Source organism: Dipodomys ordii, unplaced genomic scaffold (assembly GCF_000151885.1).
Source record: "Dipodomys ordii isolate 6190 unplaced genomic scaffold, Dord_2.0 Scaffold45, whole genome shotgun sequence".
NCBI lineage: Eukaryota > Metazoa > Chordata > Mammalia > Rodentia > Heteromyidae > Dipodomys > Dipodomys ordii.
The window spans coordinates 285,009-306,772 of NW_012267261.1; positions in this window are offsets into that span (position 1 = coordinate 285,009).

Here is a 21,764-nt window from a genome sequence, read left to right on the forward strand (position 1 = left end):
GGGGGTACATAATGGAAGAAGCACAGATGGCAAGTAGAACCAGTCTCTGAGTGATGACAGAGTCTGTCACTTACAACCTACACTACAACAATCTTTGTCAACTTTGTGTCACTGCAAATGGGAATGATGAATAGTATGCTCTGGAGGGGGAAAGAGGGAAGCTGCATATTATGATTGACAAAACTCTGAACAAATGCAAGTTTAGTTTGGAGACAGAGTCTTGCTATATCTAGGCTGGTCTCTAACTCTTAGACTTCAACAGACCTTCTAATTTACCTCGTAAGTAACTGGGACTACAAATGTGTACCATCATACTTAGTGAGGTATTTTATTTCATGAACAGAAGGAAAGGAAGGAAGGAAGGAGGAAAGGAAGGAAGGAGGGAGGGAGTAAGGGAGGAAAAGAGGAAGGAAGGAAGGAAGGAAAGAAGGAAGGAGAGAAGGAAGAAGGAAGGATTCAGTGCTTCTTTGAATATGTTGAAAAATACATTAACTGCACATCAAATTCCTGATTTTTCTATCTTGTTTTATCTGTATTCACACTTGTAAGTGGTTACTGGACAGTAAATCTGACAAGTTGGCAATATCCATATAATGTTGTGCTGTAATTTGTGTGATATGGGTCAATATTTCTTTGAAAAAGCAGGATGTTTTTGAGCTATTGCATACATTACTAAAGAACTCACAAAAATAAAAAAATATGCTTTGGAAGTTATTGCTCTCATTTTATTTTTATTAACAAGGTAACTGAGTAAGTTCCCTATAATGTTGATACTTCATAACACTTCTGTAATCCTGCCTCCAAATGAGTAGAAAATTCTGATGTGAGAAGCCTAAAATAATCAAAGAAAGGTATGTGGAGAAAATTGGAGATTGCAGTCCAAACCATAACATTGAATTCATTTAAAATATGAAGTCAGGGAATTGAGAAGGTGGCTCAGTGGTAGAGCGCTTGCCTCGTATGCATGAGGCCCTGGGTTTGATTCCTCAGCACCACATAAGCAGAAAAAAAGCCGGAAGTGGCGCTGTGGCTCAAGTGGTAGAGCACTAGCCTTGAGCTGAAGAGTTGAGGGACAGCGCCCAGGCCCAGAGTTCAGCCCCATGACTGACAAAAAAAAAATCTGAAGTCATATGATAGTAAAATCTGACATGAACAAGGAATAGTCATTGTTTCATGAAAAAGAAAAAGATTATATAATCACCTATATTATACATCTATAATCATTTTCCTCCATATATTTGAACTATAAAATGTATGTCTTTCCAATGACTAAGTATATCTTGTTGAGAATATCATAAATTCTATTTGAACAATAAAATTGTATGCCTAGTATATCCTGTTGAGAGAATCATAAATGAGAACAGGGATTTTTAGTAACTTTAGAGCTGCATTACTAAAATACATTTTTAAATTTAATATTGACATCTTTAGTCATAGAGATGAAAAAATAAAATGTGTAGGTATGTTATTACAAGAAAACCCAAGTTGCATTTATGAAAGGTCTTCTATGGACTAAACACTCATGATACCTCATTACCTCAGTAGCTCTCATCATGATCTCTGTCATCTGTATCTTTGGACACATTATCCCCCCCCCCACCCTCTGCATAGCATATCTGTCAGAATCTACCTCTGATAACACACTTCTTTCTCCTCAATTGTGTACCTGAGGGCTTCACTTTTCCCTCTGGATCCCATTAAGATTCAAGTCCTCTTAGGTTCTCATATTCCATGTTTCTCCAGGAGTCAGATCCTCTCTATCATGTATTATCATTGAGTCCAACAATAGACTACAATCTGACCTTTTTGAAGGTCATGAAGAAGTGACCATGTTACTTTCTTCTATGTTAAGAGTCCTATGCACAGGGCAATTCCTAGCCCATAAAATGCCTCTCACAATGTTGGTTGAATGAACAACTGAATGACGTATTACTTCACTAAGCTTATACCCAAGCTGACTTTTACTAGCCTCAAACTTTCAGACAGCAATATGAGGACCAAAGAATGCTAGTAAGTGGTTGCTCTGTAGTTCTTAGAATTAAAACAAATGACCTGACTGCTCTCCTTGACTTTGACCCACTGTGAGAGAATTATGTAGTCCTGATGTTAGTTCTTGATATTTCCATTTTGTTGGTCTATTGTCAAAAAGCACAATTAAAAAACAAAGACCTCAAAATAATCTCTGGTACAAAGAGTATCAATTCACATAGAGCTCAAGAGTATTCAGAACCTCTGGTAAGGACTAATGATTGTTAAACACGTTCCCACTTGTACTTTCCAAATGTCTTCTGCATGCAGTCTCTCAGACTGCATGTTAAGGGAATTTAGACATGGGGACCAAATACATGCTGACCTTCTGTCTTCTCACAGACTCTCCCTAGATATTGAGGTAATACACATGTTAGAAATAGTCCTCTACAGCTAGGAGGTACCAGTGGTGCCTGTAATCCTAGCTACTCAGGAGGCTGAGATCTGAGGATCATGTTTTGAATCCAGCCTGGGCAGGAAAATCTGTGGGATCCTTATCTCCAATTAACCACCAGAAAATTGGAAGTGGTGTTGTGGCTCAAAGTGGTAGAGTGTTAGCCTTGAGCAAAAGCTCAGGTACAGTGGTCAGGCCCTGAGTTCAAACCCCACAACCTCCTCTGAACCAGAGGAGGCAGAAACAGAGGCCTCTTGCCTGGGAATCAGAAGGTCTGCCTCTGTCTTCCTCCACTGATGACTTTTGTTGAACTATTTACTTCCCTATTTGAGTGTTAGTTTCCACACAAGAAAACTTTGATGATTAAACCAGAATCAGGGAAATGAGTATTAGAGCAGACTCTCAGATTTATTTTGTTCTGTCTGTATGCTATGGATTGAATTGTGCCCCCCGCCCTGAATTTGTATGTTGATATTCCAACCTCTTGTATCCCAGAATATGACCTTAATTGGAGATAGGGTCAACAGAGAGCTAATCAGAAGAAAAAGAGGTCATTAGGGCTGGTTCTATTTCAATATGACTGGTGTCCTTATGAAAGAATTTGGACACAGATAAAGCCATGCACACAGGAAGAAAGCCACATGAATGTACAGATCCATCTTGAAGTCATGGAGCACCTGGAGCAGATCCTTCCTCCGTAGTGGATACCTCAATATTTGACTTCCAGTGTTCTGATCTATAAAACAGTATTTCTTTGGTTGCTTAAACCGTATAGTCAGTGAGATTTTATGGCAGCTTAAGCAAATACACCCTAATTTTTCACTACAGTTCTTACCATTTTTTACTTTCTTCCACCAAGTTGTTTGACCCATTTAACTTGTCCATTTAACTTGTCCATTTAACTTGTCCATTTAACTTGTCCACTGACTATTTTGGCATTAGAAGCTGTTACATCAGCACAAGATCATCCAAAGATCTTTTTCTAAGAATCAAGTTCCACAAGCTGTATTTCAGATCCTAGACTGAATGCTCAAAAAAGAGTGATATGCTGGTAAATGTTTAATTATTGGCTCTTGAAATGGAGGGAAACCTTGATTTACCAAATTTGTCAATTTCCCATTATGGCAGATCTCAAGCTGCCAAACAGGACCTCACTGAAAGTGGAGATTGGAGGATAGGCATACCATGAGTTTGGGAGGACTGGTAGGAGCAACTTGGGCAAACCAAGTGTTCTGCAGGCTGGGCATGGAGATCTTTGTACCTACATGCCTTATGCCTGAACTCTTCAAACCTCCTGAGTACCATCAGGAAAACAGAGTTCTAATCCAGGCTTTTCTTTGGATTTACTGAGTGCGTTATGATGAGTCTCTGGGTCTCAAAAGTCATTGTCTACAAATGAAAAGGTTTGAGCTAATTAGGGATTACAGGGTTGGTAGTTTAGCTTCTATACTACTCAGGATAAAGTGGGGACAAATAAACTTGGACTAAAGGAACTAAACTTACCTAAAGGAACTTGGCCTATGTTCAGTTAAAACAGTGGTGTATCAGATCAGGTTCATTTTGGTGTAGGGTATAAGGTGGTTCCATTGCCTATATTTTTTAAAATGGCATAAAGAACCTCAATGAAAGCTCTAATCAACAGAGAATTATTGAGAAGAGAGAACTAGGCCCTGTTGGATGAGTAGATACTAGTGGGAGGGGATTGGGTTAACAAGGAGGGTGAATAAGGATGAATAAGTAGAAGTAGATGAATATGAATAAGTAGATTACTCACATAAAACTTAGAACAAAAGACCTGTTAAAAGTGTTTTAGGAAGGAATGAAGTGATTGAGGAAAACAAATTGATTGGAATACATAGTATACATGAGTGAGAAGGTCACAATTCAATTCTTCCCCTCCATGTAACCAATGTATGCTAATAAAAACAAAATAAAAATAAAACAAAACAAGTAACCCCTGAGTTTTTTCAGCTGAGGTTTTATTAGTTATTAATTAATTAATTATTTTCTGGTACTAGCACTTGAACTCAAGGCCTGGATGCTGTTCCTTAGTTTGTGTTCCTCAAGGCTGGTGCTCTACCACTTGAGCCATAGTTCCACTTCCAACTCTTTGATAGTTAATTGGAGATGAGAGTTTTACAGACTTTCCTCACCAGGCTGACTTCAAATGGTGATATTCAGATCACAGCCTCCTGAGTTTCTAGGATTACAGGTGTGAGCCACTGATATCTGGAAGCTGAGATGTTTGTGTTCTTCCATGATGCTAGACCAGAATTCTCAGTTCTACTCCCAGACTTAAAAATGGAACAGAGAACAGGATGTTGAGTAAAAAGAGCCAGCAGCTAGCCATTCCCTAAACATAACACAGGAATACAGGCCAAAGCCATTGGATGGGCCTCAGTTATGCCTGATATTTCCAGGGCATGTTTATTCCAAAAGACTCCTCCAGCAATTTATGAGAAATAAGGAATATTTTTTACCTACCCTTGGATGGAATCCAAGTCTGTTTAACAGTCCACGGCAACACTGAACATCAATTCGGGCTGGAAGTGTAGAAAACTGTATCGTCTTGAAACTACAGAGGTGGAATTGAGGTCAGAAGATTATAAATCCTCTCAAATTTCAGTTAACCTCCTGCCCCAACTGTCTATCTTCCTCCCTTGATTAGGGGATCTGAAAAAACAGCATTTTTTTTTTCAAAAAGAGGATCCTTCTTAAAATTGTGGCCTATTATAGGTACTGGTGAACCAGTGCAAGGCTTTAGAAAATGTCAGAACAGAACATCATCTGTCTTGTCCAGAAGAACCATGTTATTTGGTGGCAATGTGGAGCGTTTGTTGAAGGGTATTAGAAAACTAGAAAAGATAATAGTGATTGTGAAGTTCAAATGCCTAATCAGAATGGAATTTGTTCTGGAGGCCAAGCTCTTCTTTAGGGTTATAGCATCTTGATGAGATCTCCTTTCTAAGACATTTCTGGCCTTTTCATTGCTTCTGTAGGCTGGCCTTTGAGTTTGCAGGTTTTCCTAATTGAGATAAGATAGCCTTTACTTTGTTATTATTGTTGGTGGTGGTCATGGGGCGTGAACCCAGGGTATGGCACTGTCCCTGAGCTTTTCCTGCTAAAGCTAGTGCTCTACCACTTGAGCCATAATGCCACTTCTGGTTTTCTAGTGGTTAATTAGAGATATGAGTCTCATGGACTTTCCTGCTTGGGTTGGCCCTGAACCATGATCCTCAGATGAGCAGCTAGGATTACAGAACTGAGCCCCAGTGCCTGGCCAGCCTTTATTTATTTTTTATTTTTATTTTTATTTTTTTTTGTAGTTGTGGGGCTTGAACTCTGAGCCTGGGTGCTGTCACTGAGCTCTTCAGCTCAAGGCTAGTGCTCTACTGTTTGAGCTATTGCTCCACTTCCGGTTTTCTGAGTGGTCTATTAGACATAAAAGTCTCACGGACCTTCCTTCCCAGGCTGGCTTTGAACTGTGATCCTCAGATCTCAGCCTCCTGAGTAGCTAGGATTACAGGTGTGAGTCACAGACACCCGGCCCAGCCTTTACTTTTGAACCCGTATTTGTACTTGGGCACAGAGATAAGATCAACATCATCCCAGAAAACTCAGCCATGGAAAGGGAGTCACAACTTCCAAGGGGTCTAATATTCCTGTAGAAAAGCAAGACCCTTGAGAGAATGTGGTTCTTAAGAGTGCAAAAGGACTGTGCTGTTTCTCTCTTCATACTTGGCAGAAACATAGGAAGACATGATGATGGAGATTCTGGCCACAGACTTTTAGGGCAGAAAGAGCCTTGGAAATAAAGAGAAAAGAAAAAGGAAAAGAAACCATGCTGGTTCTAGACATTCAGCATCCCTCATCCTTTTTTTTTTTTTGTCCATTGTGGGACTTGAACTCTGGGCCTGGGCACTGTCCCTCAGCTCTTCAGCTCAAGGCTAGTGCTCTACCACTTGAGACACAGTGCCTCTTTCGGGTTTTTCTCCTTATGTGGTGCTGAGGAATTGAACCCAGGGCTTCATGCATGCAAGGCAAGCATTCTACCACTGAGCCACCTTCCCAGCCCCTCTAATCATTTTTCGCTGTCCTTCTGGTCTGAACTACCAGTGTCTTTCTCTAGAAAGTAGTAGACTGGTTTAGTAGACTGGTTGTCTACTACTTGAACCATACTTTTGCTTCTAGCTTTTTGCTGATTCATTGGAGATGAGTCTTACAGATTTGTTTGCCAGAGCTGGCTTTGAGCCTCAGTCTTCAGATCTCAGCTTCCTGCATACCTAAGATTACAGATATGAGCCACTGATGTTGGCTCAGCATGGTAGAAGAAATAAATCTCTTGGAAAATGCATTGGATCATGCCATTCCTCTGCTCAAATCCCTTCTTTGGTCCTCATTTCTCTTGTAGTAAATCTCCAAATCCTCAGATAGCCTCCCAAGCCCTACAGGACTGGCTCCTTAGTGCTTCTCTGACATTGTTTCCCACTGATTTCTCTGGCCCTCAACCCTCTGACCATTCTGCTCTGTCTACACTGACCTCTTTGTTCCGCTGATTCACTCCAGCATGTGCCCATGAATATCTGCTTGAGTAAGTTCCTCCTTCACTCTTGTTCTATATCAGCTTTTGAATCCGTCGCTTGGCACCCCAAATCCAGAGCATCTGTTCACTCTCATGCCACATTCCTTTTTCCCCCACATAGGCCCTAACACCTCAGCACAATAAATACCTTTCTTATTTACCATGATGATTAACATTTGTCTCTTCTTACTTGGATGCAAGTCCTTCAGAGAGCACCTCCCTTGCTGTCTCAAATGTATCTATCTCCTAAAATGAAAGAGACTATAATTATACAATGGACCTTAAATGTGTGTGTGTGTGTGTGTGTGTGTGTGTGTGTGTGTGTGTGTGTGTGATAGTGTTAACTTCACAGAACAGTTGTGAAAACCAATACTAACATTCCAAGCATGCCCCTCATGGAGATAAAATGTTTGGTCACATTTTCTTTGAGAAAATTTAATGATGTGATACCAGTATTAGTAATTACAATAGCAATGACATATGTGGAACACTTCAGATTACAGAAGTCCTTCTCTTCCTTTCCCTTCCCTTCCCTTCCCTCCCCTTCCTTCCCTCCCTTTCCTCCCTCCTCCCCTTCCCTTGCCTTCCCTTCCCTTCTGTCTTCCCTTTTCCTTCCGCTCTCCTCCCTTCTCTTCTCCTTCCTTCCTTCTTATGCATTAGCCTACCAATCACTCCCTATTTCCAAGATAGGAAATGCAAAGATTATTATACTCATAAGCAGAAAAGAAGAGTGAGACTTATTAAGGTCAGGTGGCATCCTGCCTAAGATCACAAAGAAATAGCAAGGGCATTTCTGAGAGTGGAGACGAGGTTTTCTAACTCATGACTGGGCACTGTTTTGTCTTCATAGCACTGCCATTTTACAGCCAAGCTCTGTGTGCTCTGCTTTTGACTCGGGTTGCTGCCTAGGTTAAGAGTGGCTGCCCGACAGCATAAAGATGGCAGCTGCCTCATGTAGGCTGATGTCCCTGAACAGCTGTGACTCACACTACAAAAGGATGAGTCACCCACATTCCTGTCCTGTCCACCACACATGTTCCCTTCACTCAGTCTCTCTGTGTCTTGTGCCCACAATGCCAGTGGGAGGTGGTACTGCCAGCTGAGGCTGACCACAGGGTCCTCAGGTGCCCTCCAGCCTGGTGACAGATGCTCCCTGGCACCCACCCCAGTTGAAGGACTGCAGATCAGCCCCACAACTCAGAGAGCTGGACCAGAGGAAAATCCTCTACCTCTATTCACAGGTACCATCATTCCCTAGATGGGACAAGGTATTGATCATATCTAGGCCTCTGCTTCCTCTGCTATAGAACAGAGAGAAGAAATGGTTTTGAGATGGCGTCATGATTCTTTGAACTTGAGTTTTCCCAGCCATGATTTCTTTATATTCAAGAAAGAAGTTTCAGACCCTGATCTCCACATGAGAGAACTGTGGGGCATGGAGAAATGTAAGCAGAAGTAACAAGGTGAAAGAACTATCAAAGGAAGAGATATCTGATGTAGAAGCTACTGGGAAGATCAGATGAGTTAACGTAGGTCAAGCATGTGGTCAGTGGTCAAATATTTGCAATAACAGTGATGAGAGGAGCATCTGACCTTGAGTCTCATCGCATGCCTGCTACCTGACCTAAACCATTCCCTTACTTTCTCCATCCTGAAATTCTACAAGCACTTCCAATGCGGTCTCTTGGTTACCAGTGCCTCTCCTCCACTCTAATCTTCCCACTGCCCTCAAAAGAATGTTCCAAAAACAGCTGTGCCATGCTTCTTTTTCCTGCTCAAAATCCTTCATTGGCAACCCAGTACCTCCTGAATAAGATTCCAGCAATTCATCTCAGCAATCAAGACTGGCAACACACAAAGCCTTAGTATGTCTTCCTCACTGGATCCCTACTGATCACTGGGCCTGTGCTGCATGGTACATCAGTAAATCTGTTGTCCAATGCCTACAAACACCTGCTAGCTGTCTATATCCTGTCTAAGAACAATAAAAAGATACAGTAGTAAAGACAGCAGTTTCTGGGGTCAGTAAACTCGATTCTCAATGGCTGTTTGGCCTCGAGCAAGTTGTATGACTTCTCTGAGCTTCATTTCCCCATTCCTCAACACAGATGTAACAATGGCACCTCCTGGAATGGTGGTTCATGAGAATAACAGGATGTAAAGCAATTGGTATATAGCAAATAGTCACTGAGAACTTTTCACTGTTGGATCATTCTTTCATTCCTCATCCTGTCCAAGTCCTCCTGGCCATGCCGATAGCCTTCCTGCCCATTCCCCATCTTTCACACACCTGAGTCACTTTCTTCCCTCCTCTATACAAGGCAGTGACTTAGTTAAGTTTATTTTTCCTGCCCTTATGTGAATCCCCTGAAGCTAGGGAGGAGCCTGTCTCTCCCAGGTCTCTATCTTTCTCAGGATCTAGGACTCACCCAGCAGCACCTAGAAGGTGTCAGTCAGGCTGTTCCGAATGATAGAATAAAGAAGAGAGATCACAGAAGGCTCACTAAGAAATAAAGGCATGGATAATGAAGTTTGGGACTGCCCTGGAATCCTAATAGTAACATTCCATAAGGGGAGGTCCTGCTGGCTGAGGATGGCACTGGCTGAAGTCACCAAAGAGCTAATCTTAGAGTGGCTGTCCTTGTCCAGGGCCTTGTTGTATCAAACATGTGTGATGGGTGTGCCCTGGATTGGGGGGTGGGGATCAAGGACAGTCAATCACTGTCATTGCAGGTCACTCTCATCTGCTATGACATCTTAGAAAAGTTAACCTTCCTGGTGTTTGTAATGCAAAATTGAGTTGGGGGGCTGGGAAGGTGGCTCAGTGGTAGAGTGCTTGCCTTGCATGCATGAGGCCCTGGGTTCGATTCCTCAGCACCACATAAGCAAAAAGAAAAAAAAATTGAGTTGGATTAGTAATTCTTAAAGTTGGTTCCTAGCAGTAACCTTGAGATCCCACCTCCAGGAGACTTCAGCAGCTATATAGGAGCTTGGCACTGCATTGAATTAGCAAGCTTCCAGAGGGGCCTGGCTAGCCTACTGCGTTTTTATCTGTCCCTTTCAGATATTATAAAATACCTTATTGTTTTATGAACAACTGGGCAGTATTTATGGGGACTGTCAGAGTTGTTTCCTTTTATTTATTTTTCCTTGTTTGTAATTTTAGTGGGCTGTGTTTCTTCCAATGAAACCTAAGATAGATACCCACTATTACATTGATCAAAGCAGGAATTCCTTTGGTTAATGAGGAGGCAAGGCCTCCTTCAGCCTTTCTTTTCTTTTTCTTGTTCTTTTGTGTGTGTGTGTGTGTGTGTGTGTGTGTGTGTGTGTGCCTGTACTTGGGTTTGAACTCAGGACTAAGGTACTGTTCCTTACCTTTTTAGCTCAAGGCTGGTGCTCTACCACTTGAGCCATAGTTATATGACATTGTTTTCAGTGGCTAATTGGAGATCAAAGTCTCACAGACTTACCTGTCTGAGCTGGCTTTGAACTGTGATCCTCAGATCTCAGCTTCTTTTGCAGGCGTGAGCCATGAGCACCTGGCCCTTTCACCCCTTCTGATGGCCCCTTCATGCACTCTGCTCAGTAAGAAGCCCTGATCTCTAAAGCCTCAAGTTGGACAGAGTTGAGAATTCTGTGCCTTGCCTGACCACTGCTGCTGGTGGGCTGAGTTTCCCATGAAGGCATCTTCATGGTGGCTTCTCATCCAGTGGTTCCAGCAGATGCTTTTGGGTGTCTAGGGGACCTGAGGTGGAATGAAGTCTCAGGAAAAGCAATAGTGAGGGCCACAACATCCCAGGTGCAGTGGGAAGCTGTAGCTCAAGGGTGTGACAGTGTGGTCCCTTTATCCCAGACAAGGCCACTGCTGGGCCACATCTGTGTGTGTGAGGCAGGAACTGCTCTGCATTTGAGAAGGCGGCAGTCACACTTCATTTTCACTCTGGCTGCTTCTGGAGACAATATGGCACCACTCAGATTTTTATATCCTCCCTTTCATAAGCTCAGCAGATCGTGTGAAACAGTCAAGAGGCCTGTGGAAATAGTCATCTGGACCCACACATTTTCTGTCTCTTTTTCTCTCCTCTCGTATGTGTGGACCAATGAGTCACACTGAAGTTCTTTCACATTGTATTTCCTGAAGTGAACACGATGGTGAAGCAGAGCTGGAAAAGATGGGGTGTGGTGTTGGGGAACCCCATGGCTAGAGAATCTCACTAAAGAAGCCACATTGTTGAAAAGCAGAAGTGAAGATGATTTGGGAACTATTTGATGTGATAGATAGGCCTGGGGAAATTCTTGAAGGGCAGAGAACAAGAAAGAAGACAATCTTCTATCCTTAAGAGGTAGCATCCAGACACTCATCTTTTTGCCCCAAAGCAGAGACCCTAGCCATACCAGAGAAGTGGGGGAGGGGGGGGAAGGCAGTTGTTGTGAAACAGCTATTGTCCTAACTTTATCCCAACCTAAGCATGCCTCATACAGCTGTGCAGAAGGAAGTCTCCTGGTTTAGGCCATCACCCCAAACAGTTGTATATTAATGTCATTCTCTGAAGGACAGGAAGTACCATTCTGTAGATAAGCACTGAATTCTTCCCAATAGAGGGAAACATCTCCTCTTGGACCAGATACAACAAAACAGACTTTATGTCCCTTCACAATGATGACACAGCTAGGACAAACTCCCTTCCTTGAAAGAACTATATTCAGAAGAAAAGGCAGCAGGAGTTAGGCCAAAAGTAAGCAAGAAGACAATGCTACCACTGACTTGCTTTGTGTCTTTGGGATCTGCCCTCTGGGCCTTCGTTTCCACAACTTCAAATAGGGAATCACTGTACTTAATTCTCGCTCCCCACTTTATATACCCAGGAATGCTGAATAGAAAGATCAGACAGAGCTGACCATATTAGCACCTCCTCTTGGTCTAATGTCAGTAATAAGTGCTTTCATAGGAGTTATCTCATCTGATTCCCCCAGACATGCCTGGCCACAAATTCTTATCCTTGTAGGGAAACCAAGATTCAGGGAGGTTAGATTCTCTCAAGGTCACAGCACAAGTCAAAAGTGGCTGAGGTTTTCTTGATTCTCAGTTCATTGTGTTCTAAATTTTGTTGCTTTCTGGTGTGTGAATGCAAAGTCCTTTTAAGGAAAAGGTTACACTTCTAGTTGAAGCATCATTGTTCCTTGTCATTCCAAATGTTTGCAACTTCAACAAACAATGTTATATTTTCCCTACTCCTAGAAATCAGCTCTCTCTCTCCATGGAGACTCCCTCTTGTGTTTCCTTGGGACAAGGTTTGCAGTAGCAGATCTGGGCTTGACTTTTGCCTTACTTTTTCTTGAGACCAGACAGAATTCCTTAGGATTCCATGGAGCTTATTTCATGTTCTCCACCTCAGTTAGCGTCAGTGGGAAACATCACTTTCTTGTGGATTCCAGAGAGTTTGACTCTGTGACCTCTAAGATAGTTCAAACATTGGGACTGTGTGACTTTATAACCTAGAGAGGGGGAAAAAAATCCTGAGGCATTCCAGAGAGAGGGCTTCCCTAGGGAATAGGATTTTTCAGGAGGTTCCTGTCAGTGGGATCTCATTGAGTTGAGATCAAGTTCAGAAGCACCTAGGCCTTATACCTCTGCTTAGAGCCTCTTCCCACCTGTTCATGTGGTGGCCAGCCCTTCACCTATCTCTGAGTTCCCTTTTCATTGCACTTTTGAAATAGGGGTGGTAACAGCTGTCTATGAAATGCTTTGTGGCCAGGCAGCAGGCGTTGTACTGTGGCCAAGTATTATGGAACAGATGAGCTTTGCCTAACCTCATCTCTTCAAGGCTTTCAAGTGTGGAATATTTGGCGAAACACAAAACACCATTGCTGGAAGGGGTGTGTTCACAGTAACCAGGCCAGACCCAATCATCTCTGAATATATATACCATTCTCCCTTCTGAAGAAGGGATCGTCAAGCTTGAATATCTCTAATAATAGGAAGCTCACTCTTCCAAAAGGAAGCCCATGTCTGCATATCTCTGTCAGGAAGCTCTCTTTCTTTCTTTCTAATAAAGAATGCTTTTCATTTTCACTGATTGTCACTTCACTTCCAAGGGACTTCCCCAGGTAAATGTACCTCCCATTAAAGATGACTTTAATGGCCTTTTTCTTTCTCCAAGGAGTCTCCAATTACTTTCTATTGGATGCAGATATCATATTCAGCAAAGGGGAGAAATGATGGTATTCTGGCAATAAGTATTACATTTGTGTCTTCCAGCCAAGAACTAGGAATGAAACCTTTATACATTGGTACATCCATGTCTTCATAGGTGCCTGGCAGCTAGGCTGGGGATAAACATTAGAACCTCATAGAAAGAGGAAGGAAGGATTAACTAACTATAGAGGGTGGGATGCTTATGTATGCTTTCAGCTCTGAGGAGAAAAATAAAGATGCTCACCCTACTATACACACCCATAGCCCTTGGACAGTATATTTATCACAGATGGACAGGACTTCTGTTTAGTCCTTTAGGGATTACAAAACCAGGCAATCTCTCTCCTATCCTGAGGAATGACCATGACTGCAAAAATTTATGCAGAACAACAGAAAAACAACAAAAAAGGACTCCATGTTTAGCTGGACGTGGAGCTGTGGCTCAAGCAATAGAGTGCGAGCTCTGAGCAAAGAAAGCTCAGGGATAGTGCTCAGGCCCTGAGTTCAAGCCCCAGGACCTTCAAACATAAAATTTTAAAAATAGAGGAAGAAAATTTCCTAAACTGCAAAGTATACAGGTTAGTTTCATAATAAAATGAACCACAGTTTCTTCTGCAAACTGCATTTTTATCAGAGAATGGCCTGTCCCAAATCCTCCAGTCATCCAACTCATTAAGTGATAATTTGCAACAAAATGAGAAGCCAGATTTTTAGAGTCCTCAGTTTAGACGGATGTTAGATTACATAAACTCAAGTCTGAGCCTTTACCAACCAGTCCTTTTAGATTGAAAAGTAAGATAATTCTTTTTAAAACTACATCCCAGCTCACTTAAGTACTTAAAGTATCAGGAAATGAAACTCTCAACTTCCGTTTTGGCTTGAAATCTTTGTAATCTATTATACACACACACCCATTTTCTTTGTAGTGTGCATCTCAGGCGACCAGGAAAATATCAAGTTATATTCTGAGGAAATTGTACCCAGTCTAAGATCTTTGTTCTCCTCTCTACAACCATCCGTAATTCTTCAATATATGTATTCAATAACCACATTTACTAAGTTTATCCTAAGGCTCCAATGTGGTTCTTTGTTTGAAGACAGAATATGAGAAGTAAGTACCACCTGATTTTTATAAATAAATGATGTGGGAAGTAGGGAGGAGAACTAATCCCATTTCCTACTAGAAGGGAGAAGAGGGGGTTTAGCGAAAGCTTTGCATATCTCAGGGAGTAAAATTAAAACACATGTACGGTGATAGAATGTAGGAATTTGCAATTCTTATAGATTTGGTTCTTTCCTGTTTCCTTGCTGTGCGAATTTGGACCATTCACTGTCTCTCAACTTTCTCATAATCCTCCTGTCTCCTAGGATTGTTTTGGATGAAGTAATCAAGTGTCCAATATGTAGTCAGAAGTCAGTGGAGCCATGTGCTGGTTGGTTACACTTATAATTCTAGCTACTCAAGAGGCTGAGATCTGAGGATGCCAGTTCAAAGTCAGCTTGGTGTGGGGAGGGAGGGGAGAAATCCCTGAGACTCTTATCTCCCATTAATGAGCAAAGAGCTGTAAGTGAAGCTGTAGTTCAAGTGGTAGTGTTCCAGTCTTCAGAGAGGAAAAAAAAGGGACAAGAAAGAACATGAGATCCTGAGTTCAAGCTGCAGTACTGGTGCTCACACACACACACACACACACACACACACACACACACACACATATATGTATACACACATATGCACACACACATACATACACACATACATACACACACATACACACACACATACATACATATGCACATACATACACACATACATACATACACATACATACACACATATATATATACACATACATACATACACACACATACATACACACATACACACACATACATACATACACACATATATGTATACACACATATGCACACATGATAATAATAATATTAGTGAAGTCAGATGGATATTTGTTGGCATTGTTTTGATTTCACATGGGAGGTGTCACATGGGTGAGCTTCCATGGGTAAATACAACCATGAAAGAAGGCAATAGAAAACAAGCTGAAAGAGGAGTCTGAGCAAAGTTCCAGGGGAAAGAAAGCCTAGAGAAAGATGACTATCCCTATGTGTTTGTACAATAGAGTGTGTGGGCGATCACAGGAATGGGGTAGGGCTGGAAGTGGTTGGAGGTATGGCTGAAGAAGTAGGTCACTGATCTTGGATGGTATGAATCAGATCTTGGTAGATCAGGATTTCCAAAAGAGGCATATATGCTCTTGAGCGAGCATGAAAATCATTCTACGTGTACATTCATATTTACTTTTATTTTTTAAAATGTAATTATTATCTTATATATTCATTGACTATGGGACCCTCACTGGACCTCTATATGCAGTGATTTGTTACTATATCTCCACCTAAGGTTCTTCTGAACAAGGGCTGAGGATGCCAGCTCCAGGAGGATCCAGGCGGTGGCCATATTCCTGCTTTCAGCTAGCTAGTGCCATGGGTTTATGGATTCCCTTATCAAGGAAACCAAACAAAGCCTCATAAAATGGACTAGTGTTGTCTATCCAAGTACTACCCAAGCTTGACCCTGCTTAGCTTCAGACATCAGGTGTATTCAGGGTAGAATAGCTATAGACAAAGGACTAGTGTTGTTGTTGTTTTTAAGATTTCTGCAAAAAGCTTATGTATTGAGAATAATACCTTTGACAAACCCAAGCAAATAGCAAGATCATAGCAGAGCTTACTTTCTCCTCACTTGGCTTTCCTTTAGCTATACTTGGGGGCTAGAACTGGTGATGACCTAATAGAAATGGCAAGCTGTAGGGTAAGGAAAAAGTGAGAAAAAAATTGCAACATAAGTTTGCACACACTATTATTAATGATGAATCTGGCCTAAAATGTTTATTATATAAATGTATTATGATTATTATATGTTATGACTGTGTACATATTACATAATATATATATTGGGATTATTATTGATCAGTATGTTATCATTTGAGATGAAAATAATTTCATTCAGGTTAACTTACATTTAGAAAGTTTTACATGCATGAATTCTGCATAAAAATATTTTTATCTCATCTCATAATTTCTAGCATGTATGAATACATATTTTTTTTGTTTGTACCAATCCTAGGGCTTAAACTAAAGGCTTCTCATTCTCCCTTTTTCTCTCAAGTTTGGTGTTCTACCACTTAAGCCATAGCTCTATTTCCAGATTTTTGCTACTGAATTGGAGGTAAGAGTCTCACAGACTTTCCTGCCCTGATTGGCTTTGAACTGACATCCTTACATCTCAGGCTCCTGAGTAGCTAGGATTACAAGCATGAACCACCAGCACCTGGCCTGATGTATATGTGTGTACATATGTGTACAGATATATATGTAGGTAGATACATTTTTATCTGTTTTTTTATATATTCATATTTTGATCTGTATATATTCTACTTACATGGACTTATGCACACAATTTTACACATATATTGTGAATCTTTTGGGCTTTATAAGAAGATTGTCCTGATCAGTGGGTTACACATACAGGAATGTTTGGAGACTTCTCCTTAAGGCTATAGGAAAGTATTGAGTCGATTGAGCAGTAGGAATTAGCTCAGAGCTGTGTTTGAAGGTGATAAGTTTCATTGCATTCTCTGTAGAAATAAATGTGTTACACAAGGAATATGAGGAGGTGTGGAGTCTGGAAGAGAGTTGTTAAAAAGCTTGGCTCTTTCTCTTCCAAAAACATTGTTCTTTCTTTCCTACTAAGGTAAGCCACCAACCTCAAACCACCAGCAAGAACTACGTGGGACATGTTCCATGAACCAGCCTTCTCTGGCTGCCTGCACAGGAAGAAGGCTGCCTAAAAACCTCCTTCAGCTATTTCCTCTCCTCCAGATTTCTTGCTGTGCAAAGAGCCAATTCTAAGACAGCCTTCAGTTTTGACACATGGTTTGAAATGATTATTTTTGTCTTGTGATGGGGGAATTCCAGCCTTACCTGCCTGAAGGCTGTGACATTCCAGGCCTGTCAGAGCCATGGGTGCTGGTGTCAGACAGCCTACGTATTCTGTGATCACCATGAGTTACTTGCTTTCTTTATGCCTCAGTTTCCATAGCTGTAAAGTGGGAAGTGGGGATAATCAGTATACCCATGTGATATCAAGTAAATCGTCAAGAAATGTGAGTTCATCTTATTACAAAGGAAAGAATAGGAGTATGATCTGAAGGGCTTGGGGTGGGACCCAGAAGAAAGCTTCCAGGAATGCAGGTCCTTTCATCACTTTAAAACCACATCCAAACATTAAGTATTCACCTCTGTTGGTCAGCAAGCTCAGAGATGCCTGCCGAGCAGGCCTAAGTGGTTGTTGGTGATGATCCTGGCTCCAGGTTCAACTGGATTGCTGTCATCTCTAGTGATTACCACAGTTTCTCCTGAGAAATTCTGAAATCAATGTCCTGTGTAGTAATGGCTGGGCACATAGGTGAATTCTGGGCATGAATCCAGCCCTCCATGCACTTTAAACATCTTTAGATTTAGTGGAGTCCACATGTTTAAATTTCCTGAAAGAAAATAAAAAGTACACTAATAACTAACTTCATGAGGGTTTTGGAATGTAAAGTTAATACTCCTAGTTTTTATAGAGTGTGATTTTCCCGGGAAGAGGAGATGGTTGGCACGGGTAAGTCTTGCTCAGCCATAGCTACTTCCTTTGTTTCAAGTGTAAGCAAGAGCCTAGAGAACAAGGACAAATGATTGTGGTAATAATCAGGATATGACACCAATAACTGCTCATTTGCACCGATAATGTATGAAATGTTTTCATATACAACAGTGGAAGTAAATGCAACTTGCGTGTGTGCGTGCGTGTGCACTTGTGTGTGTGTGTGTGTGCATGTGTATTTGTGTGTGTGTGTGTGTGGTGTCATGCTAGAGCTTGAACTCAAGGCCTGAGCAATGTACTTTTGCTTTTTCTCTCAAGGTTAGAGCCTATCACTTGAGCCATAGCTCTATTTCTGGCTTTTTAGTATTAATTTAGAGGTTAATTGGAAGTTCATGAACTTTCCTGCCCAGGCTGGTTTTGAACTGTGATCCTCGGATCTCCGTCTCCTGAGTAGCTAAGGATTACAGGTGTGCGCCACTGGTGCTGGCCTTATACTTGCTCCTTTATCATCTCCATTCCATTGTTGATTGTTCATGTGACCTTCAGAGGACACTTCAGATCCTTCATGGTCCAGAGAAAAGGTTTCTTTTATGCTCCATCTTCAGAGCCTATTAGCTGAATATTAAGTAAATTCATACTTTTGAAGTAAATATCTTCTGAGCTCCTGTATGCCTCTCTGTTCCCATTTGTTTCTCTCCTAGCTTAGAGCCTATGATACTATCTTCTGTATGGAACCTCAATCGAAGCATAAACTCTTAGCCATATTTTTAGAGCATATGTATCTTATTTTTCAGCCTACATTGTTTTTAAAGGAAAAAGACTGCATCTGCATACCCAATGGGTTGGGTCCCGCATGGGGCCTAGCTCAGTTCAGGGCACAGTGGGCGTATAGTTAGGTGCCTGTGCCCACGTTCACATTGTTGCCTGTACTTTGGAAAGAGCTGGTGAGACAGGTTAGTGGCAAAGCCCAGAGTGCCTTGGAGGAGACCAAACTGTCAAGAGACCAAAAGAGATGATAGCCAGCCCTTCCCTGGCCAATCAGGATCCCCATTTCACAATCCTACAACTGTGTCTCACCAATGCTTTTGCAGATGGAGAATTCTTGAAGCTAGAAAATAGATCTCTGAAGTGATCAAGCTGAGGGGTGAATAGTTATCACTGCAACTGATTGTTGTAAAGAAATGTGAAGCAAAGTATCATTCATTGTCAGGAAGGGGCAAAGGCAAGGGGCTTGGTGAACCAGTAGATATCAATAAAAATGAACTAGAAAACTAGAACACTGAGCTAGTTAATTAGTGAGTTAGTGAACCACTAAGATCCTTTGCTTCAATGTGGGAGGAAGACTGTGATTAAAAATGAGTTAATTAACAGAGACTAAAAGCTAATTATTTCATCGCATTTTCAGCTTTTTTGATGCAGCAATTCCACTGTTGGAGCTTTATTCACTGTTTCCTTTTGTTATTTGTTTGTTTTTGTGCCAGGACAGGGCCATGAATTCAAGGTCTTATGTTCTCACTTGGGTTTTTCTGCTCAAGACTATTGCTTGACTAATTGACTCACACCTCCAGTTATGAATTTATTCTACAAAATAAGTGCAGATTGAGAAAAGGGATGATAGGAAGAAGGTATTATTGGTAATGGAAGTGATTAACTTAATGGACACAACAGTTTTTATGTGGGTGTATACTGTCACTGGGGCTTAAATCAGGGCCTAAGTGCTGTTCCTTATCTGTTTTTTGCTCAAGGCTGGCACCGAACAATTTGAGTTATAGCTCTACTTCCAATATTTTGGTGAGTAATTGGAGATCAGGGTCTTTCCTGCCTGGACTGGTTTTGAACTCTGATCCTCAGATCTCAGCCTCTTAAGTAGCTAGGGTTATAGGTGTGAGACACTATCATCCAGGAGACTTACAACATTTTTGAATGCTGCTATGAATTGTAATATATTCCTTAAAGTAAAACATTTTAAAGACATTCAACTACATTATTATTAAGATCACATTTGTATTACTCATTGTGTGATGCTCAGAGAAGGATCAGAAGGCAAATACAGATTTGTGCTGCATGTCCAACACTTAAAAACATTGCTTTTTTGGAAAAGACAGGAAAGAATGAAAATAGATGATTTGTAAAGATAGTAAGCTTGTGGGTGGCTTTTTATTTCCATAATCATGGTATTATGTTTTTGTATAATTTTTTTAAAAAAAACTTATGTTAATCAGAAACTTAAAAGAATAACACCTTAACAAAAGATTCGGTCACTCAGCAGTCATTTCTGGAAAGTTAAATTTCAAAGTGTTCCTTCTCTTACCTTCATTGCAAGTATGAGTCCAGCTGAAATTATTCGTGCTGGTAACAGGTTTGAAATTGCATTCTAGAGAAGCAGCAACATTTTGGACAGATAGCTGTTGATATGCCTATTAAAATAGATATCAACTTAGATAAAATTTACCTTGAAAGAGAGATCTCTTAGAAATGCCTGATACAAAATTATGATTATTCATGAAGACTGTGAAAGAGTATGTGCATTTAAATGCCATTCTAAATATATGACCCTTTACAAGTCAAAGGGTTGTGGTGTGTGTGTGTGTGTGTGTGTGTGTGTGTGTGTGTGTGTGTGTGTGTGTGTGTGGTTGGCACTAGTGCTTGAATGAAAGGCCTGGACACTGTCCCTTAGCTTTTCCACTTAAGGATGGCACTGTATCACTTAAACTACAGCCCCATTTCTGACTTTTTGGTGGTTAAATGGAGATAAGAGTTTCATGGACTTTCCTGACTAGGCTACCTTTGAACTGAGATCCTTAGATCTAAGCTTCTTGAGTAGCTAGGATTACAGGTATGCATCGTCAGTGCTGGCCTCTACTCTTATTTTTAAAGGATTCCCAGATACCTGGACTTCACTTGTCTCTCCCAAGGTTCTATCACAGACTAACCTAAGTCAGTCCTGTTAAAACACATTGGCAATTGGAAAACCAAAACATCCTTCATCTCACACAAGAGTACAATCTGTGTTCTCCATAGACACCATAGTCAACAACCAGGAGGAAATTATCACAAAGGCTCCAAATACTCCTACATCCTTGAAGACCTAGAGATCTCTCTGTCAGAAGTCCTGTTTCTGGAGCGTTCAGAAAGAAATTCCATGCCTTCTCTGAGGCTTTCAAGTCAGGTCATATATAACCTGAGAGTACAGCAATTGGAATGGGAAATTACATTACTATAATAATACTAACATTTAAAAATGAGCCATAGAATTTGCACATCACTTTCAAAGGTTGTTATGGGTAGCCTATAATAAAGTATCACTATCACAGGAAATAATTACACTTATTTCTCATTTCCATCCTTACCATTTTCACAGGCTTGTTAAGTCTGATGCCCACAATATATCTCAGCTTTTTCCCATTTTTTAAAATGCTAGATTAATTATGATAAAAAATGAACATAGAGTATATTGCCCAATTTGTTCAAATTGCTTTTTATTTATTATTATTATTATTATATTTAAGTAGTTGTATAAAGGAGTTTCAATCCAACAAATCAGTTTATGAGTACAATACAGCTTGATTCATGTCACTCTTTTCATTGTTCTTCTACCATCATCTTTCCCAACCCAACCATATCCTAAAGTTAAGTGGTAACACTTCTGTTCTTTTCTTCTTCTTTTTTTTTTTTTTTGTGCTAGTCCTGAGGCTTGAACTTGGGGCTTGCGCAACATCCTGAGCTTTTTTCTCAAGGCTACTGTTCTACCATTTGAACCACAGCTCTACTTCCAGCTTTTGTGGTGGTTAATTGGAGATAAAAGTCTTATGGACTTTCTTGCCTAAGTTGGCTTTGAACTCAGATCTCAGCCTACTGTGTAGCTAGATGATAAGTATGAACATCCAGCTAAATTTTC